Source organism: Microcebus murinus, chromosome 26, assembly GCF_040939455.1.
Source record: "Microcebus murinus isolate Inina chromosome 26, M.murinus_Inina_mat1.0, whole genome shotgun sequence".
Taxonomy (NCBI): Eukaryota; Metazoa; Chordata; class Mammalia; order Primates; family Cheirogaleidae; genus Microcebus; species Microcebus murinus.
Window position 1 is genome coordinate 14168355 of NC_134129.1, and position 26940 is coordinate 14195294.

The 26940-nt window shown below is 41.1% G+C and overlaps 1 protein-coding gene across 2 annotated transcripts in view; it reads right to left on the reverse strand.

The window, feature by feature from the left end:
* The window catches only part of CRACD (capping protein inhibiting regulator of actin dynamics), a 211424-nt gene that overhangs the window by 150970 nt on the left and 33514 nt on the right, over nucleotides 1-26940 (reverse strand). For both annotated transcript variants that reach the window (XM_020285294.2, XM_075997892.1), the window contains exon 2: nucleotides 21883-21934. The gene's annotated coding sequence lies outside the window, so the exon portion shown is untranslated. The remainder of the gene's footprint in view (nucleotides 1-21882; nucleotides 21935-26940) is intronic.

Sequence of the window (26940 nt, forward strand, 5' to 3'; positions counted from 1 at the left end):
TAAAGGACTGTGTTAAACACAAAGATTTCAAGACATATAGTTTAGTTGCAATTTCTGCTTTAGCCCATGAGTGTCTTTTATCTCAAAGAAAACAGAAGGTTTTTGAGAAGGTTTGATAACCAGGACATTTGGCAAACTATAATGCATGCACAGTTGTGCTTCCTCTAACTATTATATAAACCTCCCGTCCTGTTTTATCCCTCTCTTCTCCCCTCTCTCAGGGTTACCATGTAGGGACCATGAATAATTCACATTTGGGGGCTTAGTTTTCACTGTTATTTAATTACTTCCCTTTTTTATATGCATATTTCCTTAAACACCAAAGTTACATATCCACATAGTTTAAAGAACCAAATAGTTCTACATTTGCTCATTATGCTCATTATGCAAAACAGAGGCAACACTTTCACATCTTTAACATGTTTCTTTCGGCACTAACCTCCATCTCTTCCAGTGGAACGTTGTATTGCTGCTCTTGATTTTTTAGTCATAAAGGTTTATTATCTTTGACTTCCCACTACAGAAGGCTCCCCCCATCCACACCCACACTTGCCACGCCACCCCACTGGCTATACCATCATTTTTGAATGGTTCTATATTCGGTGTTACATCATTACTACATAAATGCTATTCACAGCTGAGCCATGTGGCACACTACTGATAATTTTTGTTTTCTTGAATAACTCCTCTTCCCACCCTAACCCCACCCTCAGTGACTAATGTTGTAGTTTGGGTTTTTTATGTATATAACACCAATTACTTTCAAAACTCTCCACAAATTGCTTAAACTTTTGTTTAATGAGTTAAATCAAGAATTTTGCCCATTTCATCTTCTTGGAGACGGAGCCCCTGAAGATTCCCAACACGCTCAAGCGTGGACCGTTCTGCTCTAGGCTAGGCCTACTGCAAAGCTGTCCTCTTGAGATTTTCCTTCCCTGTCATCCTGGAGATTATTCCCTTTACCTCACTTGTTTGTTAAATCTACTATTTTTCTGGTTTCCATGTTTTTTTCTCTTTCTTTTTCACATCCTTACTTTGACGAGGTTTATCTTCTAGTAATTTCTGGGAAGTCAAATTTTTGAGACACTGAATGTCTGAAAATGTATTTATTCCACCCTCGTAAACTGTTTGCCTAAAGATAGAATTTTAGGTTGAAAATACTTCCTTCTGATTTTGAAGCACTGCTCCATTTTCTTACTATGGTCTTTCTGCTACTTTCCTCTGTCTATGTGCATCAATGTTGTTGAGAAGTTCAATGCCATTTTGATTCTTAACTTTTTGGGTGTGTAATCTGTTTCGCCTCTTTTTCTCTGAAAGCTTTACAGTTCTTCTCTTGATCCCAAATATTTTTGCGATGTCGCACCATGGATTTCCTGCGATTTGGATGTTGGGCTGGGCCTCCTGGGCTGATACGCTAATTTTCTTAAATTTTCTCTCTTATTTTCCTTTTGTCTTTTTTCTCTACTTCCTGAGAGTTTTCCTCAACTCTATCTTCCAAACCCTTTATTACACTTTTTTCATTTACCTATGGTATTTTAATTTTTTCTTTTCTTATATTTAATTTTGAAATAATTTTAAATTTACAAAAAAATTTCAAAAATTTTACAGAGTGCATGTATTCCTTTTACTCAGCTTTCCCTGTTAGCCTGTATAACCATAGTACAATTATCAAAACCAAAATATTCGTGTTTGTTACAATATTATTAACTGTACACTATACACCTTATCTGAATTTCACCTGTTTTCCCCCTAATAACCCTCTTCTGTGCCATCCCACACTGCATTTAAGTTGTTATGGCTCCTTAATTTCCTCAGATTTGCAACAGGTCTTCAGGCATTCCTTACCTTGGTGACCTTGACACTGACCTTGACTTGTACTGATTGGTACATTGAGTACTAATGATTATTTGTATTCTCTCAATTCAAATTTGTCTGATATTTTCTCATGCTTAGACTGAGGTTATGCATTTTTGGCAAATATATCAGAGCGGTGAGGTTGTGGCCCTCACAGTATATCACATCAGAGGTATTCACATTGAGGATTTTATTCGTACCATGTTTCTCAATGGTAAAAATAATATTTTCTTCCCTTGAAAAAAGGCAGCAGGCAGGCAAGGCAACTAACTAGCTACTTTGACCAAAAGTAACTGCCATGGATTAATTAGTTACTGGTCTTCATGTACCCCATTTAAAATAAACATTCCAAAACAGGCTCTTTTCCTTCTGAAAGCTTCAAAAATGAGGTTCTCCAGGGCAACAGAACGTCCCACATCCTTAGATCTAACATAGTGTAAGATCTACATACATAATGCTGATGTGCACGGGCCCTTTTGTTAAATAGGACCGAAAATGTTGCAAACAACTAGCAATGGCCTGACCTGTCCAGCTTGGACAAAAATGTATGTACTTCTCTGTGGAGGAAAGGATTCACACTGCAACTTACAGTATCTGCTCCATCTGAATCAAAACATTCTCTTCTTGCCTCCCAGTGGTATTAATAAATGCCCGTCTCAACCAGGACAACCAAGTGTGTTCACCTTCCCTAAGGGAGATGCACATCTAGGTTTGATGATCTGAAGAGGAAACTCTAACTTGGAAACTTAGAAAGAAGGACACCTCATTTCCACTCAAGAGGTAGCCCTGAAAAAAAAAATAGCATTACCAGTGCTAGTGGGGCCCTAGGAGGCCCAAAGATTAAAGAAATGACAAGAGAGAAAACTGAAAATATGGAAAGAAGAGGGGGAAAGAGTGTCAGGCTAGAAACAAGAGGAGAAAAGAAAAGGAATAATCGTAGCTAAAATTTACTAAGCATGTATGTGCCAGACACGGTTCCAAGTGAATTATAAACATCCCTTTAAGGTAGGTACTATCACTGCCCATACTATACACAGAAGGGAAAAGGAGGCACTAAGAGGATAAATAACCTGTTCAAGGTCACACAAAAAGTGGCCCATCCAGGATATAAACCCAGGCAGCGTGACTTAGACACCAAAGCTCTTTAAATATTGTGCCCACTGCCTCCAATAGACCGTTCATGTGCATAGTTGGCAAGTGTCATCAGTTACCCTTGGTGCCACCTCAGGCACCATTACCAGAAGTTGCACAGCCTTAGCATGAAAACGGAGAGCTTGGCCTTAAATATGCCTTGTGCTGTCCTAGTAAATATATTTGTGCTTTTCCACCATGAAAATTATCACAGCTCAACAGTATTCATTAAATAGTCTCATGTTCTTGTACAAGCCAAATGAGATCTGATTATTAAAGACCAAACTATTACAGAGGAACCAAGAAAAAAGAAGAAAAAGAATAATGATTTCTCTCACAGTGCTTAGATAAGCCGGCTTGCTATTTGCTTTAGGGAACTATGTGACCTGCTCTGACTATAAAACAGCTTCCGTATGGTTGATGAGAAAACTTCCACACAGCTAACCCTGAAAGGGATTGTGGGTTGGAATAAATCAATCTTGCCAGCCTTGGAACTTTCCAGATTTACTACTCGGATTGACGGTAAGACAAAGCCAAGAAAAGTAAATATCTCCTTCAATAAGGATGAGTGTTTTAAACATCAGCAGTCTCCAGAGTTTAGCCATATAACTGTTTGGAGCAGGATCCACTCTGGAGACTTGAATTTCACGTCTCCTCTTAACCATTCTCTTTCAGTTGTTTACGGGTTTATAAGTCTAAAGATCCCTGGGGCCTTTACCAACTCATGCAGAATTCTAAAGGAGCAGAAAAGACTTAGCTTGAAGATGTTGTGGCCTGGGAACAAATAAGATTATAAAGACTTTTAAAAAGGCAAGAAGCCCGGACTGGCAAGTACAGTCTGCCTCCTGAGGACCACTGATTGGGAACCAAGGAGGGATACTGCCTTAGGTGCAGTTTCACCTGGGTCTGAAAGCCCTTCTCCAGGAGACTGAGATATGACACAGTAACTTCAGTACACACCAGCCTCTTTCCAGAACACAGGTGTTCGTGGGAATAAGAGCTTGGGGTCGGAAGAGGAATCCTAAAGGAAGTAAGAGGTCACAAAAAGGATTATTTGGAGGCACTAAGAAAAAAATCATCTAATTTCCCAATTTTGCCAGTGGCCAGCTATCCAGCCCAGAGCTCTAGAAAGAAGCAATTAAATTTTGCAGGAATGGATTTGCAGAGCAGCAAGAAGGGAGTGGGGTGATATGTAATAAATACCCATCATAGATATTCCACATATTCTAACGAATCAGATTCCAGCTAATCAGATTTCAGCTGATCTGTGAACTCAATGAATTCTGATGAAAAACCAAGCTATTATAGGCCACAAAGAATGCTGTCTCTACCTGAAAAAAGACAACATGGGTTTGCTATATCGAAAGCCATCAGATACTAATAACAATGACATAAATAATAATAGACATCATGTAGGAGGCAAGTTCAAAGTCTGTAAACCCACTTATAAAAGTTCATCTAACCTTCCCTCAACTGTATGATAGGTCCTTTAATTATAGATTAGCCCCTATTATTTCATTAAAAATGAGAACAGATTTGAATTTGTGCTTTGCAGATTAAACAACTCAGCCTCATTGAGTCTCCGTTACTTTTACTCAAAAATGGAAATAGCCGGGCGCGGTGGCTCACGCCTGTAATCCTAGCTCTCTGGGAGGCCGAGGCGGGCGGACTGCTCGAGGTCAGGAGTTCGAAACCAGCCTGAGCAAGAGCGAGATCCCGTCTCTACTATAAATAGAAAGAAATTAATTGGCCAACTAATATATATACAAAAAATTAGCCGGGCATGGTGGCGTATGCCTGTAGTCCCAGCTAATTGGGAGGCTGAGGCAGGAGGATTGCTTGAGCCAGGAGTTTGAGGTTGCTGTGAGCTAGACTGACGCCACGGCACTCACTCTAGCCTGGGCAATAAAGTGAGACTCTGTCTCAAAAAAAAAAAAAAAAAAAAATGGAAATAACTGGATGCTCTTAATTACCGTAAAGAGTCATTTGAAAGTTTAATAATATGCTACAGGCAAATATCTTCTATTTTACAGCAAAAGAATTACACTTATTTGGGGGCAGGCAGTTTTCTTTAATTAGCTTGAATGTTCCTGTTCAACATTCCTGCAACATCATGGTTGCTCTCTGCTTTCAGGGAATGCAGAGCTCATGGAGCATGACCCGCTGGGAACCCGCAGTCCCCAAGGCAAAGTGACGACTTGTAGAAGTTGTTCTGAACTCCCCGCCTAGGAAATAAATGCCAAAGCTGAATAGAAAATGAATGTGACAATTCATTATCATCCACCTTGAAAACATGTTTTCTACCTATTGGTAAGTGAACAATCCAAAGATAACTATTTCTTTTGACAGTGAATTAAGAGTAACATAAAAGAATTATGGCTATTTAACGTTTTAAGAATCATGGATATGCTCACAAAAAAAGGTAAAGATGTCTTCCCTTTTCTTCCATCCTGGGCAAAGTTGGGATTGCAAAAGACACAGAATCTCACTGTCTAGACTGTGCCAGAAATTCCATTATTCTTTATGGATTAATGTAACAAAATGATTAGTCATAGACAGAACCCACATTTGTCTCATGTAAGTGAAAGTAATCATTTGGGGAGGAGGGAATAAAAACTGCTTCTTATTCTTATATTGTACCCTCATTTTGAGTTATTTAAACCTCAATCTTAGAAAGAAAGGCCTAACTAAGATATAGTCAGAGCTTTCCCCCCTAAGTTAATAATACCTGCTGCTAGATTAGGAGTGGCCCATCCTACCGCAGCCCAGATTCTTAGAGCTCCTCCAGCTGTACTGGAAACCCTCAGAGGGAGTTCAAATGACCCATTCTGGGGCTGCCTGGTTAGGAGGTATTGATCTAGCTCACCTCCTCCCAAGGTATAATCCTCTTATTTTTTCCTTCTCTCCTATCCATCCCTTTGCCACATCCTTTGAGCCACGAATATAAATCTTTAATACAGATTACATGGTATTTTGTCCTCTCCCTGAAGGAAAAAGACAGTTTGGGATAGAGACAGTTTTGCCTCCACGGAATCAGGCAAGATGGGCTTTTTAAAGACTGACCATTTATTCATTCACTCATTCCACAAATATTTATTAATTTCAGGCACACTTAAAGCTAGGGATAGGATGGGGAGGAAAAACAGACTCAGTCCCTGACTCCCTAGGGCTTAAGGGCTGGCAGGGAAGAGAGACCGTAATAAATGATCGCACACATACGTGTACATTTGCAGCTATGATGCGTGTCACGAAGGGAAGGTCTAAGGCTTCGTGAGCATGAAGCAGGGAAGAGGTCTACCAGGGGAGTCCAGGAAGGCTTCCCTGAGGAAGTGGCAGCTGGAGCTGAGCACTCAAGAGCAGGGCGGAGGGGCAGAGCTGCAGGCGGAGAGGACACCAGGGCCTGCCAAGGAAGGGGCTCAGTGAGCAGGACGCTGGGGACAGCCGGTGTGGCTGGAGGGGAGGTGGGAGAGGGATCACAGGAGTCTGAAGAGGCAGGAGGGGTCAAACCCAACAGACAGAGTCAGGCAGCTTTCACTTTCCGACGAGGGAAACTCACGAGGGTTTTAAACAAGGAGGTGATGATTTGGATTTTCGGCAAGTTCAGATATCACAAAAGCACATCTGCGAATTAATCCACACACATCTGCGAATTAATCCACACACATCTGCGAATTAAACTCTTCCAGTTGCTCAGCCCAGCCCTGGACTCTGTTCTTAACAGCACCAAAAAGATAACTCATTCAAACGGATGATTTAACTATTTGGTATAATAGAGAGCTGGGAGTCACACACAGCTCCTGGGCTTGTCTCTGTCTGGGGACCTTGATCTAGTCACTACATTCCTCTCTTCCCACCCCCTTTCCTGGAAGGTGGGGCACTAGGACCACTCATCCACATAGACTCTGATTAGAAGGGGGAAAAAAAAAAAAAACACTTTAAAAAACCCAGTGGCCAATAAACATGAAAGAGATGCTGATAGTCATTCATAACCAGAAAAATAAAAATTCATTCAGATTGGCAAAACATCATTGCTGGCAAGGATGTGGAACACCAGGAACTCATACTATTAAGTGGGAGTGTAAATTGGTACAACCACTTTGCAGAACAATTTGGCAGTATCTGCAAAGACTGGAAATGTACACACTGTGACTTAGCAATTCCGCCCACAAATACATACCCTAATTAACACATATGCGCAAGGGAACATCCATAAAAATATTCATAGATGCATCATTCTTACTAGGAACAAGCTAGAAACAGCCTAAATATCAGCAAGAGATGAAAGAAATGTAGTATACTCATAAAATTAAAAACCATATAGCAGTCTAAAGTGTGCAATATATTTAGCAACAAGGACGAATATCATAAATAAGTAAAGTGAAATAAAAAGAAGTTGAGATGGACACATTTGGCATGATACATTTTATAAAATGTTTAATATATGTACAATCATACCATACATTGCTTAGTAATATATTCATTTTTAATAAAAGTACAAAGATACACATGGGATGCTAAGTGCCATATTCAAGACAGTAGGGGAAGGGAGGGAAACATGACCAGGGAAGGGGCTTAACTCGATTTATATTTTAATAGCTTAAAATTGGTGGTGGGGACACAGGTAATTATGATGTTATTCATTGTGGCTTTTTGTATCTGGAAAATATTCATAACAACAACAAAAAGGACAGGAGGGAAGGAGGAAGAAAAACAGGTTGTTTTTTTTTTTAAATCAGTTTAGCCAAAACAACAGAACCTAATCATATACAAATACAGTCTTGAAAAGAAAAGGGATTGGACCCTGCCTTGAACCAGAAAGTAAGAGACCTAGGTTCTGGGCATGGCACTAATCTAACCCCATGACCCTTGATGAATCACCTAAGCACACCAGGGGTTGGTTTTCTCCTCTATAAATAGGAGATGCAATAGATGATATCTAAGGTGCTTTCCAGGCCTAAAATCTCAGTTTCCTATCTTCCCCTCTCTCCCCATGTCAGTTGGGGCTCTGGCACCACTAACACAGGGGCTAAGCCATGGTTTTCCCCACCCAGATCATATTTAAACCAAATTGAGGTTTTAAAATTTGCATTTACTTATTTACCTAGAAGATCTTATGTTTTTATTCTCGTGCTCACACTTGATACATGCATTCATTTGCTAGGGCTACCGGTAACTAAGAACCACATCCTGGGTACCTTCAACAATTTACTTTCTCATAGTTCTGGTGGCCAGAGGTCCAAGATCAAGGTGTCAAGAGAGATGGCTTCTCCCAAGGCCTCTTGCCTTGGATTGCAAAAGGCCATCTTCTCCCTATGTGTACACTCTGTGTATGTCTGGGTCCAAATTTCCTCTTCTTGTAAGGGCACCAGTCATACTGGATTAGGGCCCACCCCACTAAACCCACTTTAACATAATTACCTCTGTAAAGACCTTATCTCCAAACACAGTCAAGATTCTGAGGTACTGGGGGTTAAAAATTCAACATATAAACTAAAATGAAGAACACAATTCAGCCTATAACAAAAGGGAAGCCCTACGGGCAGGTTTGTGGGAGGAGGCCGTGAAATTATTGATTGACTAATTCGAATTTGTTAACTACTCTAATTCTGTAACCGGTTTACTTCTTGTCATTAAAATGTCAAACTTTTTTGTAATTAACCTAGCACCAATGAGTACATAGGGCTGCTTAACATGGAGCAAATCAATTATTACATTTAGCCATGTGTACTCCTCAAGCAAGATTAATTCTTTCAGACGTTGAAATTAATTTTCAACATCTTTTAACAAAAATTCATTTGCTTTCTAGAAATAATCTGGTTGAAAAAACAACACACAACTGGTTTCCAGGACCAATATCTGGGGTCAAAAAAGACGTATGTATGATTCCTCCCGCATATTATTTCAATAGTCTCTGCTAACCAAGAGACGTCACAGTTTCGGAGTTAGTCCATAATAACAACACACACAGCATTGTACGATGGACAGTTGGCCAGTCTGTCCCACTTCCAGGGTGGTGCTCACTTAATTTAGCCCAGTGAGTGACAAATTGAACTTTTGGCTTGGCCCATGGAAGTCTCAATGTCTGCTAACCCACACAGGGCCTCCTTTCTGTAAGTCACGGGGAAGAAAGCCAGGTCTCGTTAGGGCAAAACTATCAAAGGACACTGGGAGTCATGGAAACTGGCCATTTCGGAACAGTCAATATGCCAAAAGCTTAAAATGCCCCAGTGTGAGTGGCTGAAGGACACTGTTCCTCTAAGCCACAAACACATCTATTTTAAACTTAGGGAAACTGTGGTTTTGGCCAAGTCATACCTTACACCAAAGGCAGCTGAGTACACCATCAAAGCATGTCCCAAAAGAACAGGTATTAATTAGATCCACCTTCATTTGAAAAAATACAGGAGCCAGAGGCAACAGAGAACATTAAATATTAATGTCAGATCCTGGTCCCCCAAAATGGTACTTGAACAAAGTAGTCGCTAGTAGACAGATGCAAGTCCAGCCTACCCAAAGTCTTCCATGTGAATCTTAAGATGACCTACAAGACTTTTTTGTTGGTGTTGTTGAGATAGAGTCTTATTCTGTTGCCCGGGCTAGAGTGCTGTGACATCAGCCTAGCTCACAGCAACCTCAAAATCCTGAGTTCAAGCAATCCTTCTGCCTCAGCCCCCCAAGTAGCTGGGACTACAGGCATGCGCCACCACGTCCGGCTAATTTTTTCTATATATTTTTAGTTGTCCAGCTAATTTCTTTCTATTTTTAGTAGAGACAGGGTCTCGCTCTTGCTCAGGCTGGTTTCGAACTCCTGACCTCGAACGATCCTCCCTCAACCCTGACCTGGAACGATTACAGGAATGAGCCACCATGCCCGGCCAAGGTACCTACAATACTCTGGAAAGATGAAGTCCAAGTTCTCAAAACAGACTTTGATGATTCAGACAGAGGCCTACAATTCACCTGTACCTTCAAGTGAAATCTAAACTGCCGCATGCTCCTCACAATGAATAGCCACTGAATCTATACAAATGCTGTTTCTAATGTAATTAACAGGGTGGGAATTCAGCAAGGAGCTCATGCTGTTTACCTTGGTTAAAAATAGATATTGGTGGCACATCAAATGTAAATGTGAATGTCTCCTGGGAAGCATGGTATTGACCCTTGGGAATTATCCTGTTGATACCTTATGTCTTGTTATTAGTAACTGGAAGAAGTGGTAATTATATCAGTTATTAAAAATGAAGCAATCGTGCTTTAAATCTGTGACAACAAAAATTATTCTTACAGAGTAGGTCAGAATAAGTTCAGTAATTAAGTTTGCTTTTTTTAGTCATCACACTTTGTAGAATTAGCCAAGATCATAATACTTCCTTACATTTTCACCAAAGTAGTATAAGTATGTGCATATATAGTTAACATTAAACTTATCTGTCATCATAAGTGAAATTTGAAACTTCAGAAAATTTCATATATGAAAATACAAAAAATGATGCATACCAAAATACCTGTTCATACCAGAATCTATCACTCTAATGGACCAGAAAACCTAATGTCTTTCCTGTTTTTCACATTATGCTTTAGGTGACAGCTAATTTGAGTTTAATTTCAAAGTAACTTTATTTCAACAAGTTTCCAATGTGCTACAGTGAAACGTTTGTCAAGTCAATGTGCACCAGAACTTCAAATTGGAAAATCTAAGTTTATTGGATTTCCCAAACAGCATTTAGAAAAATATTTTAAAGGACCAGCAAAAACCAACAAAGTATTTATGGTTTTAAAAACAACCTTTTTGGGAAAACTAGACATACATACCAAAAATTCTGTTTCCTTCTAGGGTTCCTTTACAGAAATTTAAGTGGTGATTTATAGATTATTAACAACTGGAGAGGAGGGACAGGCCAGACAAAGAGATAATTCTTTCCAACAGTTGCCAACTAAAAACCAGATCAAAAATGAAAATGTCACTTCTCTAAAATTATCCACAACAGCAACCCTTCCATCCTGTTCTCTGACTACCACTTCCTTTCTTCCCTCCAAGGATCTAACAATTCCTTGACCCCAGTGGACCTACAAGCCATTGACCCCGCCCCTTTTCACCATCATTTACTATTTTTTGGCCCTCAGATTTCTTCTTAGCCAGCTTAGATCCATGTTCCATCATTATAATCGCTTCCCTGCACACACCTTCACCTCCCTAGCCTCTCATTTCATCCTATTCATACCTGTCAAAACACTAAACCTAGCTAACCTCAATCCTTACCTCTTCCACAACTGCACCAGTGCTTTTGAACATGGCTAGAGAAGTACACTCACCTGGACTGACAGGTCCCATTTTCAATCCATGGTCACTCACGTCGAGGAGCAGAGCCTTGCTACAGTTGGACAATCCTAAGATACTTCCACACCGTCCATTCTTCCACTCCCCCAGACAACTATGTGATGCCTCACCCTCTTGTTTCAAATCTCCAATAGAGCCTCCCCCAATCTCACTCTCAGCTGATGAAAGACAGGCAATCAGAAGAGAACTTCCACAAGCTTTCACTCTGCACCTACTTACCTGGCGCTGGACCCACGCACAGGATGCTGCTTTCCCTCTTGTTGCTATGGACAACATGTCCACCTCCTTGTGTAAGGCCAGCCCCCAACTGTGCACTAGACCCCATTCTCTCTCATCCACTCAAGGGCCAGGCTCCAGCCATTCTACTCCTTTCTCCTGCATCATCAATTTTCCTGCTCTAAGCATCCATCAGCATATTTGGGAGCAAATGAGCAAGCCGTATTTCCCATCTTTAAAAAAATAACTCTTGAACCCCTGTTTCCCTTCTATAGTTTCTGGCCCATTTCTCTGTCTACATTACAGTAAAAATCAAAAAGTTGTCTCTACTTGTTGTCTCCAATTCCTTCTATTATTCCTTAAAATTGATTCCAATCTGTCTCTGGCCACCATCGTCCCACTGAACTGCTCTTGTCACCGTCACCAATGACCTTCATACCGCTGCCCCCAATGGTCAATTCTCAGTCCTCATGGTGCTTGACCTCTCAGCAGTGTCTGAGATGGGGCCATTTCCTCTGTTCTTGAAAAATGTTTTTACCTTTTGGCTCCAGAACTTCATCTCTACTACCCTATTGGAGGCTTTGTCTCCGTCTAAGCTGAATCTTGTTCGTGTCCCAATTTTCTAAACATTGAAGTGCTCCAGGGCTTAGTCCTAAAACCTCTTAGTCCAGAGAACCTTCATCCATTCCCACAGCTTTAGGCACCAACTACATGCCGATGCTTCCCAAATATATGTTTCCAGCCCAGATCTCTCCCTTAAACTCCAGCCTTATAGACTCCTCTGCCTCTTCTACATCACTCCTCGGATGTCTAACAGACATCTCAATCGTACTATGTCCAAAACCAAACCTTTGATCTTGCCCTCCAAACTTGCTCCTTCTACAATCTACCTTACCTCAACAAACAGCAACTCCATCCTTCCAATGATTCAGACAGAAAACTATGGTATCACCCTTGATTTTTCTCTTTTCTCTCACCTCTCACATCCAACCCATCATTAAATTCTATTGGTTCTATCTTTGAAAAATATGAAATATATAAAAACATATTTAAAATGTGACCACTTCTCGGGCCAGGAGCGTTTGGCTCACACCTGTAATTGTAGCACTCTGGGACGCAGAGGCGGAAGGATCTCTTGAGCTCAGGAGTTTGAGACCAGCCTGAGCAAGAGTGAGACCCCGTCTCTACAAAAATAAAAAAAATTAGCCGGGCATGGTGAAATGTGCCTGTAGTCCCAGCTATCTGGGAGGCTGAGGCAGGAGGATCGCTTAAGCCCAGGAGTTGGAGGTTGCTGTGAGCTACACTGACACCCCTGTACCCTAGCCTGGGCTATAGAGTGAGACTCTGTCTCAAAAAAAAAAAAGTAAAATGTGACCACTTCTCACTACACCATCATATCTCAAAGAGCAAGAGCCTCCTACCTGTGCTCTCTGCCCCGGCCTTGCAACTTTCAACACAGACATCACAGTGACATTTGTAAGTTAGATTCTACCACTCCTCTGTCAGAACTCTCCAATGATGTTCCATCTCTCAAAGGATTTTTCCTTCCATCTCTCAAAGGATGTTTCCTTCCATCTCTCAAAGGATGTTTCCTTTGGCTAAGGAAAAGCCAAAGTCTTTGCAATGCCCTACAAGGCCTTGAATGAGGGAGCGGGTTAATTTACCTTCAACTACTCTTCCTCCAGCTTCCTCCACTCTGGCCACACTGGACTTCCTGTTCCTTGAACATCCGAGGCACACCCCCGCCTCAGAGCCTTTCACACGCCACAACCTCAGCCTGGCTCGCTCCTCCTCTGATAGCCACTTGCTGCCACCTTGGTTTCTTCAGGTCTTTGCTCAAATGTCACCTTCTGAGTGAGCCTTCCTAACACCTCTGTTTATAATGGCAATACTCCCTGTTCCCTTTCCCTGCTTTTGCAATCACTGATATTTCTCCATTACAATACCGATAGTATTGATAAACTACATGTTCTTGAGTTTTAGTGTATTATCTGTCTTCCCCCAGTAAAATGTAAGGGCAGGAGAGCAGGGATTTTTGTACACTTCTGTATCCTCACAGTGATCACAGCTAACTGTAACCTCGAGCTTCTGGGTTCAAATGACCCTCCCATCTCAACCTCCCAAAATGCTGGGATTACAGGCATGACCTACCATGCCCAGCCACAACCTTTTTCTTTATTATTCATGCTTTTCAATATCCTGTTTAAGAAATCCTTCTCTCTCCGGATATATCTTTATGCCATTTCTCTAAAAAGAAATATACAGTACAAATCATGAAAGGAATTGGTAAGTCTGTTTACTTCTTACTGACTAAAGACAACATAAATAAAAAGCTAAAAGACAAAAAAAAAATGGAGAGAAAATCCAAAATATATAAAGATATTCTTGAAATTGGAAAGAAAAAGACAAAAACAAAACACAACAATTGAAAAATGGGCAATAATGATGACTTGGCATTTCACAGAAGAAGAAACTGAACAAGTTAATAATCCTAAAATGTTCACGTACTGATGATCTGAAAATGCAAAGTAAAACTATGAAATACCATTTTATACCCATGATATTGGCAATTGAGAAATCTGTCAGCAGGAAGTGGCGGTAAGGATGTAACTCTCATATTGTAACTCTCATATTTTTCAGGTAGATGTATAAATTGGAACAACTGCTGTATAGAACAATCTGACCACAACCAAACTGCCATACACATACAAGGACACAGAAAGATATGTAGAGTGTAATATTATTTATGTAAACCTTTAACTTGTACAAGATTATACTACTGTGTACTGTGTACTATGTACTGTGACTACATACATGTGAAGTATTTTTTAAATGAATGAAAAGGATAAACCCTTAAAATAGTAGTTACTGCTAGAAAGGAAGGGATGTGAATGCTTTGCTGGGAAATATGAAAGGGACTTTACATCTGAAATAATCTATTCTTTATGTTTAAAAGAAATTTCTGATGCAAATATTGTAAAAAGTTAACTTTTTACATCTAGGTGGTAAGTGCTGGGAAACAATGTCTCTATAAGTTTGAAAATATTTTACAATTCTTAAAAAACTAGAATTAACAAAATCAATTATATTTCTTTGCTTTTATTATAAACAAGAAATGTAGTTTGTAAGATTTCTGATAGAGGGCCGGCCGAGGTGGCTCACGCCTGTAATCCTAGCACTCTGGGAGGCCTAGGCGGGAGGATCGCTCAAGGTCAGGAGTTTGAAACCAGCCTGAGCAAGAGCGAGATCCCGTTTCTACTAAAAATAGAAAGAAATTAATTGGCCAACTAAAAATATGTAGAAAAAATTAGCAGGGTATGGTGGCATATGTCTGTAGTCCCAGCTACTTGGGAGGCTGAGGCAGTAGGACTGCTTGAGCCCAGGAGTTTGAGGTTGCTGTGAACTAGGCTGACATGATGGTATTCTAGCCCAGGCAACAGAGAGACTCTGTCTCAAAAAAAAAAAAAAAAAATTCTGATAGATAATTCTGTTATTAATAAATACATAAAAATGAATATACATGAAATTATGGAATACATATATGAATATATAAATCATTTTAGAAATCCCTTCTATACATACCACTTGCTGCAACTAAAAAAAAAAAAAAAAAAAAAAAAGAAATCCCTTCTATATTTTCCTGTGTCTACATTTCCAACTAAAAGCCTGCAGTAGCCAATTGAATATAAGGTGCAAACATTACTATGACTTGTTAGGGAAGAAAGCTAAGCTTCTTGAGATAGCAAAGATTCAAAAGAAACAAGTAATTATTGGAAGAAAAGATATATGTAAACCAACCCAGGTTCCAGTGTATTTTGAATAGTTTTCTTTCAAATACAATTTTTAAATCCCTCAGATATTTAATAAAGTGGCAAATCATTGTTTCTAACACTGGACCCAATAAATATTACTTGAACTAAAATTTAAGTGAACCTTTCCATCCTATGCAATCTCTGGTGACAATCCTAACCAGAAGTCAAATTCAGTCCTCCAAGTGATACTGCTTCAAAGTTTCCTTATTCAAGCCAAATTATCCAGGCTGCCAGTGTTCCAACTGGAGGTCCAGGAACTGCCAGGCATGGTGCATATACTACTGACAGGGAAACAGAGACCGCCTGGGAAGGAAAGGCCTTTGTGGTTTTGCCAGCATAAAAGGCGTCAGCATTTTCTTCCAACCAATCACTGTCTAAAATGGCCATGGGCCAGCAGGACCTCTGGTTACATAATCCCTTGAAGCATAAACAAGGTCTGGAGGATTCGGACATTGTCATTTTTGCAGAGTAAGAGTTTCAAAAACATTCAGAAGATGAGGCATCACTTTGGCACCGAAGATCTCAAATGGAACCTGGCACCCAATTCCTATTTAAGACTTCCATGGAAAGACTCCACTAGCTCGTGGAGAAAGATGATGCATTTAGGGGAAGGGAAGACAGCCGGGAGTGCAGGCAACATGAGACCAGGCTCCACGTGCCCCGGGAACTCCAAAGGGCCACTCTGGCTAATGCTATTTCTTTATTGTAAAATGGGAATAATTATTTTCTTCACCTAAGAAAGACCTCAGAAACTTTAAGTGAAAAGAACAAAGCAAAAATGGAAATGAACGTGCCACAGCAATTTCTCAACACGGCTCCTCTCTGAGTTCCAAACACATCGCCAAGCACCCACAGGAGGCAGGACCAACTTATGTCACATGCGGAAATGGAGAAAGGGAACCACCACTTGTTAATTACAGGCTAGCATGATGCCCCAGTGCCTAGCACACAGCAGGCACGTGACCAAATCTGACTGAATCCTCGAAACAAACCCCACAAGATAGTATTGACAGATGATAAAAGAGTAAGGAAAACCAAATAAACTGCCCAAAGAAAAGCAAACAAGTGCAGAAACTACAACAGAAATCCAACAGGCGGTGGACACAGCCTGCCAACCTACGTCAGTCTGATGCCAAAGCACCCACTAGTTCATCTACATCAGCGCTGTCCGACAGAAACGTAACAAGGGCCCACACGTGCCATTTTAAATTTCCTAGTAGTCACGTTACAAAAGTTTAAAGAAACCGGGGAAATTTATTTTAATAATACATTTTATATAACCGATGTATCTGAAATATTATCAATTCACTATGCAACCAATATAAAATATATTGAAAATTTTTAAATTCTTTTTTCGAAATCCTGCGTGTCTTTTACACTTACAGAACATTTCAATTGGGACTAGCCACACTTGGCTCTCAAGAGTCACTTGTGGCTAATGGCTCCCATGCCGGGACAGTGAGTGTCTCTGCCACGGTGACTCCCATAAGCAAAGAGATTATTCCTGAAGGCCAAAGACCAACAGGTATCCTCCACCTCACGGTTGGGGGTGAGGAGCGGGACATTCCTGGAAGCACGTGGGCCCTCCTTCCCTGGGTCGGGTGCATGTCAGCTGAGGGGTCCCCTCCTCCGTGACGCCTCCCCTGTCCTTCGCTCACTCTTCCCTCCCACCCATTGCCCTCCTCCCCTGGTCCTCTTTCATTTCCCCCACAGCACTTACCACCTCCTAAACTTGTTCATTTATTTGTTCACTGTTTATTACTCATCTCCCTCGCCCCAGTCAGTTGAATTTATCAATAGTTTCAACAATAGATTAAAACTAAAAACCCTATGGATCCCTGAAATAAAACCTTCTTTACAGGTAGACACCTGGAACAATTCAACTGGGAACCCAGTAGAGCTGACCATAAAATCCCATAACGCCCTGACCCAAAACACTTTGTCCAAGTGATTCCTGTGCACACATTAGCCAGGTTCCCCACAGGAAGCAATGTCCTAGGCGGCCACTGAGCAGTGGACATTCTAGCACGAAAGGTGATAGGGCTCAGAAAAACAAATCTGCAAAGTGAACCGTCAGGTAACAAAAGCAGCAAAGAAGCAGCGAGGGAAGAGGAAAGCATCGTGTGTACAGCCCGACAAAAGGGTAAGGAGCCCTGTGACTGCAGCAATACAAGCTCCTTTCACTTAGAAAGTGACCCAGTTTAGCTGGCACATGAAATTCCCACTCACATTAAGGTAGGACCTTTATAAGGCACATAAATTTGTACTCCAGACTCTTAGAGAACATTCGACGTGTTGCACGCTTTGCTGGTGATATTAAATGCTAATTCATTTACTCCTCAAGCCTAAAGTAAAATATCTCTGATTTGTTAGTGAAGTAAATGACGCACAAGAGTGTGAAAAAACTAAAAAAAAAAAATGTGCCAGAATCTGGTCTGAGGTGTGTCTACAAAAGTAAACACGAATGAAAAACCGACTAAGTAATAAGTCATATTTGTATAGTCCTTACAAAGCATTTCCATATACAGTGTATATGATTTGTTCAATTACTGTTTTATTATTATTTTATTATTATTTTGCCCATTTTAAAAGTGAGGAAAGGCTCAGATGTAGTAAGTAAACTTGGCAGGAATCAGTTTAGCCAGAAATGGCTAAAACAATACTGCATCTCTGATCTTTGATACTAAATCCATTGTTCTTTCTACTGCCTCAGAAACCACGTGATAATTTTGGTAAAAGTGAGTATTCCTTTAATTTACAATTACTGCAAGTTGGTGTTTCATTCTGGATGTATAACCAGTATGTGTAAATACTGACAAAATCCCAACTCTCCTACTATAGTAGCTGCTTGCTAATGAGCCAGACATTTAGCTTCTATGAGTTTTAGTTGCTTTATCCAAGGAATGGGTATAATAATGTCAACAGCACAGGGTGGTCAGGGTTAGATGAGGGGGAGGCTTTGGGTTAGCAAGGAACAAACAAGATTCCTCTGTCAAGAAGGAGTGCACGGTCCATGAGGGAGACAAAGACATAACAAACAACTGCAATATGAGGGGAAAGAGAGGAATGCACAATGCATGGGAGCAAATCTGAGCTAGGTTTTGAAGTCTACGCAGAGTCAGCCAGGACAAAAGGAACAGCACGAGAGAAAGAAAGCAGACAGGGGAAAGCGTGGACTGCTCCAGGAACTCCAAGAATGTGGGGTCACTAGAACAAAGAGCGGATAAAGAATGTCAAGAAACGGTCTGGAGAGGTGAAGGAGCCAGGTCAACACAGAGGAGTCTGGACTTTATTCCCCTAGGGTTGGGTTGCCATTGAAGAATTTTAAAGAGCGCACGATGTTAACAGGTTTGAATTCTAGATAAGGCACAGAGGGAACGATGGGTATGAGGAGAACAAAACTGGAGAAAGAGACGGTGGAAAGGGGAGATGAGAGCCTGAATGGAGTGACATGGTGGCAGAAAGGAGAAGGATGGACATGGAGGAGGAGGAGTTATGACACACGTCTGCGATGCTTGTGCTTATGACTTGGGTAACTGAGATGGGAAACAACTGAGGGGCTGCAGGTTTTAGGGAGCAGGGGGCCAGTTTTGCATGCACTGAACTTCGTGGTGTCCGTGGGGCATCTAACCAGTTATGTCCAGCAGGCATCTGGGGAAACGAATTTGACATACAGGAGGAGAGACTGGGAAGGAGATGCACGTTTGGCAGCCGGAGCACAGAGGTGACAGTTAACACCTCAAGAATGAATGAAACCAGGTAAAGAGAGCATGTGGGAGAAGAGGGTTTTGGAAAGAACCCAGGGAAACTGCAACACTAAGAGGGTAGGCAGAGAGCCAGCCCACAGAGGAGATGCCGCAAGACGGGGCACAGGGACACATGAGAAGGATCCACGAAACCTGGGGATGAAGCATTTCAATGTGCCAACGGCCAACAGCAAGTGTACTACAAAGTCACTCAGCTAGGAAAGGACGGAAAAGGTGTCCACCCCATTTATCGATGACAAAATCACTAGCACTCCTTCGGAAAGAGAAAAGAGAGAGAGCAGTTTTGTGGCATCGTGGGGCTAGTACCAAACAACTGTGGTAGAGAAGTAAACAGAAGGTGACAAAGCAGAGCCGTGGGAGTAGGTTTCTTTTTCAAACGTACCTGTGTGAGCACAGAGGGCGGTGGCCCAAAATGGTTCTGGGATCAAAGCCCCAAGGTCGGTCACGAGACCATGGCATCCATGGGGGCCAGCCTCACTCGCTGGCTGCACCAGCCGACGGCCACATTGGAGAAAGGCGAGAGGAGACTCACCGGGAAGTGTTGGGAAAGGGGAGGCAACGGGACAGTCCACGACCATGTGGCAACCAGGCAGCAGAAAAGGAGAAAAAGAGGACCAGGCACAGGACGCGTGAACTGGTGGGGGAAGAGGTGGAAGGAAAGTGGGCGAGTCTGGGATGCTTGCTCCGTAGCGCCCCCTTCTGGGCCGCCTCCTCCAGAAAACCAAAATGTCACAGCAATCCCAGATGGGCTCAAGGGACTCTGCAGATAGAAGGCGGCACTGTTGCTTAAGTGTGAGAATCAGGATGGAACACTAACAGAAAGGAAAAATGCGGGCTCTGTTAACCTCCACACCCCGCCTCCCCCTGCCGTTCCCTGCCCTCCTGGGGTCTGCCCTGGGCACTTGCAGCTGCACTTGGGTCCCCAAGGGCAATCACATGGCTGCTCCCCTTTCCCTACGTGACAGGTCACGCCTCCATCTATACAGAAGGCCACTCCTCTGGTCTGTCTACTTCTCGGGGGGAACGTGTGTGCAGTAAGAAATCCGGGGAGTGCTACTAACGGTAAACAGTAATGTGCACAGCAAGTGGAAGAAGAGGAGATAGGAGTAAGACAAATTTAAAATGGAGGAAAATTGCAAAAGAAACTATATCATGAGTAAATACGTAAAATTAAAAACAGAAGGGAAAAAAACAACAAATAGAAAACCCTTAATGCCAGAATCTATTCTTTAGGCCAGACACGGTGGCTCACGCCTGTAATCCTAGTACTCTGGGAGGCCAAGGCGGGAGGATCACTCAAGATCAGGAGTTCGAGACCAGCTTGAGCAAGAGCGAGACCCTGTGTCTACTATAAATAGAAAGAAATTAATTGGACAACTAATATATATAGAAAAAAAATTAGCCGGGCATGGTGGCGCATGCCTGTAGTCCCAGCTACTCGGGAGGCTGAGGCAGGAGGATCGCTTGAGCCCAGGAGATTGAGGTTGCTGTGAGCTAGGCTGACGCCATGGCACTCACTCTAGCCTGGGCAACAAAGCGAGACTGTGTCTCAAAAAAAAAAAAAAAAAAAAAAAAAAAGAATCTATTCTTTAGCTTAGTGCTCCTCAGAAAATATATCAAGAGTCCTTCATCTAAAAATTTTTGTCAGTTCAAACTCTTTCATTTTTTATTTTTTCCCTTCCTTTCCCTATCATGTAGCTCAGGGGTCAGCAACGCAAGGCAAGGGGGCAAATTCAGCCCACACCTTGGTACCAGGAGCTTTAGATTTTTACACGATTATAACAAATAAACAAAACTAAAGTAGAATATTCAACAGGGATTAGTATGAGGCATGGGAAACCTAGACTATTCACTATGTGGCCCATTACGGGGCAAGTCTGCCAACCTCTAACAGAGCGGAAGACCCTGGTGCCCGGCAAGGCCGAGGCATTCTGAGGCCACACTGTCCCTCTGTCGCAGGGCTCAGTGACAATCGTTTCCCTTGGCTCAGAGTCCAGGGCGCTTTCCCAACCACCACACCAAACGCGGATGTGAACTAGTTTCCACTTAAATGTAAAAAAAAAAAAAAGAGAGAGAGTGAGAAGCCTTTAGGGTTTCCGTAAGACCCGCATAAATAAACTTTAAAATAAAGATGCTAACTCATGTTTTTTTAAGGACTCCTGGTGGAGTAATACCAAACGGGAGAGAGAGATTCAGTTCAGACAAGCAGCAACACACACCTCTCAGACAGTCCCCTTCTCCTCCCGCCAAAATCCAGTGTGGTCTCTGTCACCTGGACAAGAATGTCGGTGGAGAAACGGCGTCAGGAAGTGTGACTTGCTCAAGCCCAAGTGCCCCTATGTCCTCAACCCCCCCCCCCACAGCCACACACACAAAACCAAACGTCACACCTCCTGCGGTTAGGGCTGTGCCCCCAATGGTTTCAGTGGCAATCCGGGTCCAAAGGTCTCTCTTTGTAGATTTAAAGCAGTGTTATATGCAGTCCATTCACCTAACCTTTGACGAATTTATTTGTATCATAATCATCAAAACTCCAAGGAAAATTCAAATGGTAATAACCGCTGCCTAAAACTTTCCACAGCTGACCAGAATATTCTCCACGTTAGCTCTCTACCCTGAATGACCGTTCATTAAAAAACAACAACAACAACAACAAAAACTCCTCTTGTGGCAGCTATTTAGCATCATTTACTAAGAAAGGGCAGTGATAATTTATCTGTCTTTGTAAATCACAACACAGGCCCCATCATCTCATCAGACCTACCTCAGTGCCCGCGGCCTCCTTCCCTCTCCGCGCTGGCTGCAGCTGACCCCAACTGTAACGACATTACGAACAACATCATTAATATCCTGAAAGGCAAGAAGCCAAAATAAGAAGATGAATGCAAGTTTTATGTTAAGTATTACTGTAGAACATTAAAACAGATTTTAGAAACCTAGTCCAGGTTTTTCACAGAAATATGAGAACATCATCTTAAATAACAGAACCTGGGTACAAGGTCCTAAGTGGTTTTTTTTTTTGTTTTTTTTTCCTTAAGAGGTTAAGGAAACATCATGTAAGAATTCAAGAAAAAGTTAAGAGCAGGAGGGAGGGAAGAAGAGAGTGAAGAAGAACAAGGATGGAATAAAAAGAAATATCCTCAGCCAAATGTGGTTCTTGACTTTTCCGCTCAATAATGTCCCATAGCGAGACCTTGACAACTCTTTGCTTGGTCTCGTTCCTTTCTCTCGCCCATCTCTTTCAGGCAAGGTCCCCCTTGACCCCCCGAGAGTAACAGAAGGTCCCTCGGGCCGGGACAGCAGGGGCCGAGAGGAGGGTGCACGAGAGTAACAGAAGGTCCCTCGGGCCGGGACAGCAGGGGCCGAGAGGAGGGTGCACGTCCTTTCAGTGTGGGTCTAGAGCCCTGCGTAACAAGCCCGGCTAATTTCCTGGGAGAACGTAGCGTTGTTCGTGACTTATCATAGGCTAGAGCCCCTCGGGCTTGCGAAATCACACGGTAAACCTGCAGACGTTTGTCTTATGAAGATGCAAGTGCTTCTTCGTAACTTATCATTTTACGGCACTGTAAAACTTTAACCAGTTTGGCATCTAATTTAACAATTGTATTCTAATAGTTTTTAAAAATTGCCTATAAATAACCAGTTCTTTGAATGCTCTTTGAGTGAGATTTACCATCTTCTGGTTTCCTCTGAAGTTAACAAATTGAATAAAATCTCCCTCTGTTTTGTCTAAGAAAAATAAATAAATAAAATAATAATGTCCCATAGCTTTTGAACTATGTAATAGTATTTTTATTAATTGTGAGAGCAGAATTTTACTGGCCTTTTGGCGAAACAGACTGGAGGCCCCAATAATGTTTTTCCTTACACTACACCTAGCATGTTTCTTGGTAATCTAATAATGCACTTACCTAAAATCTTGGTCCTCATTTCTCACTGTTTAATTGATTCATTTGTAGGTTCTTGTGGATTTCTAGTAAACATATTTTTAACCACTAACCAATTTTAAGACTATTAACAATGAATCAAGTGCACATGTCCTGAACATTGTGGAAAAAAAAGTTTAAAAAATTTTAAAAATTTAAAAATGAAGAAAAAAATGAAATTAATAAATAAAATGAATCAAGGATGGCTATATTTACAAAAATCAAACAAATAAAAAACACCTTAAGTGTTTTTCTATTCTAAATGGAGCCTATTTATTATGTCAAGAAATTTAGGTAGGTTTCCAGGATGGTATGATATAGAATGTATGTATGCATGCATTGTGCATTTATTCATGTGTTTATTTCCACAGCTCAACTTAACCTGTTAATTGACAGAAAATTTCTCACTTTTTTCATTCAGGAGAAAGGACCCCTTTTGAAAGCTTCTTGTCTTTACAAGAATGAGTAATTGTGCACTGCTACTAATATATTTTCCAGTCATTATTCGACCTGCTGCTTAGCTAATAACAAACTGTAAAAACTATTTTCATCCTGGAAATATTTCAGAGTATAAGATCCTCTCTAATAACAAACAATGGAATAAAGGCAATTTTCCTACTTCTGTAAAAGATTTGGTCTTACTTGCTTTTGGTCTGTGTCTTGTTATTACTTCCACAGTTCATTACAATAAAGAAAAAAAATGTTGTGAACTTACAACTGCCTCTAGCATGTCCCTCTGGCTCTAAGTGTGTCGAATCTGGTGGGTGTACCTATCCCTTCTGTCTCCAATTTTGACTGTCTCTTTTGTCTACAATTTTTCTCCTTCTGTATTTCTTACTCTGTGTGTTTTTCTCTGACTTGCTTATTCTTCTTGTTTCTATTTTATACTCCAATTCCCCAACCTTCCTGCTCCACTTTTTCTCATGACAGGCCATCATTTAGAAGCAACTATATATTTATAACTTTCTTTTTCATTTATTGAACAGAATTTTATGTCCATTGTTCTTGGAAGCATTGAGTAAGAAGCTTCTTGTTTTTTTTTTTTTTTTTTTGAGACAGAGTCTCGCTTTCTTGCCTAGGCTAGAGTGAGTGCCGTGGCGTCAGCCTAGCTCACAGCAACCTCAAACTCCTGGGCTCAAGCGATCCTGCTGCCTCAGCCTCCCGAGTAGCTGGGACTACAGGCACGAGCCACCATGCCCGGCTGATTTTTATATTATATATATTAGTTGGCCAATTAATTTCTTTCTATTTTTATGGTAGAGACGGGGTCTCGCTCAGGCTGGTTTTGAACTCCTGACCTTGAGCAATCCGCCCGCCTCGGCCTCCCAGAGTGCTAGGATTACAGGCGTGAGCCACCGCGCCCGGCCAGCTTCTTGTTTTTAACCAAATCTTAAGAAGCTTTCTCCATAAGCCATGTCTATTCTCCCTTCCATAACCGAAATTTTTGTCTCCTTTTCTCCAAATCCCATCCTTTTTTCAAAATTCACCATCATTTACTCAGTTGCTTAAGCCAGACACCTAAAAGTCATCTTTGATATCTGGTTCCTTCACATCTATTTCAAATCAGTTAGCGAGCCTTACCTCATGTCTACCCACTTCATTCCATCTACCCTGCCATCCCCCTTATAAAAGACACCAGAATCTCTTATTTAGACTTGCCCAGTTACCTCCTAACTGGTACTACTGCTTCTGTTCGTGCCTTCCTTAAATCCATTCTTTACACGGGATCCAGAATGAAATCTGAAAACATAAACCAGCTCATGGCTCTCCTTTGCTTAAAGCCTTCCCATGGCATACCACTGCAATTAGCATTTAATCCAAACTCTTTACCAAAAAATTTGCAAGTCCTACATGACCTGATCCCCACCAATCTTTCTGATCTCACCTTTTTGTTCCTCCTGGTCACAGGGGTCCTCAAACTACCGCCCGAGGGCCACATGCGGCCTGCCGTGGACATTTATCCAGCCCTCCAGGTGTTTTTGCCACTGTTGCAAGCCACCTGGCTTGTCTTATGGGTTGCCCCATGCCCTATTCATTCCCAGAGAGGTTCCAAGAACTTAGCTCTCAATAAACATTTGATACATCAATGGATGGACAAAAATCCCACAGTCTTCCTAAAGCCTTCCCTTACTAATCTAGCCTACCATGATATTTGTCCTTTACAACTCTGCAGCATTAATTTTACTCTTAGTGTCTTGCACCGTCTCTTACACTGCTACTTTAATCTATTATTTAATTTTTTATGATGTCATCATTATCAACCACAAATATTAAATATGTACAGCCTAGAGTTAAATGAATAAAGGCAGGAAATAAAAAAATGCTTTCATCGGGAAATTAATTAGCCCCTTCTCCTGAGTGTTTTGCCTCAATGAGATCTTTGTATTTCTGGGTGTCATGCTATAATAGCTGCCCAGATTGTTAAAAATAAAACTATTTGTGATACATTCTCCATAGAACATCCAGGTGGGCCTTAGGCAAAGTAGTGCTAAGTGCAAAGTGTTGCTGATATGAAAGAATTTGAACTGAAGATGCATTTGAACTAAAAAAGCATGTAGGTGCTTAATTTGATCTGAGGTAACAAATGAGGTGAAGGAAAATGAGTGAATACATCTGATGGAACTTGATGAATGATACCTTTGGGGAATTTTGTTCTTAGAGAGAAAGGAGTTGTTTCTCTAATCAGATCAGTTGCCTTTGTTAGTAAGGGTCTGGTGTCCTGGTCACGATAAGGTGGATGTCTTTAAAAGTAATAAATATTTTAAGTCTTGTCACCTTGACTTTGCCACTAAAACCATCTGTTGATGGGAGAGGGGCCTTTATTTTGTAATTCTATCTTCTAGAAAACTGACCTTCCTAATGAGTTGGCAAGCTACCACCATCTACCACAGCATGTACAATACTCAAGTTCAAAGTAGGTCCCATAAAAGTGGGAGCCACTCTTGAGTTTATGATCAGAGACTATCTGACCTACAAAATAAGAATTCTTAATCACCTATGTAGTAACATATATCTATATTGTAATAGCCTGTAATAAAATAAAAATTATGACTTCCTGGCAAAGGGACATCTGATCTTTGGACTAATGCCATAGAAAGCCCTTATGACAAGTACAAATTGGGTGCAATTTAATAACTGAGTTGTGTACTTGGTTGTCTACTAATAATGTAAGGTGATTTGTGGACAACAAATTTAGAATTGTTTAAGCCATCTCTGGGGGGAAAAAAATACCATTTTATGAGCCAGCATGCATGATCATATTTCCAGAAGCAAGTAAATTCTACCATTTTGAGATAATCCCTTCCTGTTGTTTACCACCATTTCTTTTAAGGCTGTTCTGAAAGTATTTAATTATAGGAAATGCTCAGCTAATAACACAAATTGTAAGCTATTGAATTTGCAGCTTATGGGTGTAAGCTTAGAACAGTAATTCTAAATTGCAATTTCCCTTATCCTGTCACATATATTCCCCTCAAACCACTTCCCTGGTGCTCACTTCATTCTTCTGATCATTCAGATCACTGCACTGGTCAAATGGCAAGCCGACACTTGCCTTCTGTTGTTGCAAAAAAGACAAACCTGCTATTGCACGATTTACACTGAGGTTTCTACATTTTTAGAAAAGAGAATGAGGATTAAAAGAAAAAAATTATTAGGGGGAAATTAGAAATAAGTTTGGTTTTGACCCAGATGAAATAAACAATTGCTGGGCAAAAGGGATAGGAAAAAAAAAAACATTCTTTGGAGGAAAAAATGTAAGTTCATGATTCAAATAGGAAGCAATTTAAAAAAAAAAATTTTTTTTAAATCTTCCTTCCAGAAATAAAGTCAGAAAGCAGACATCTTTACACATACACCTTTAGAATCAGTCATAGCCTTCGTTATACACAGTGAAC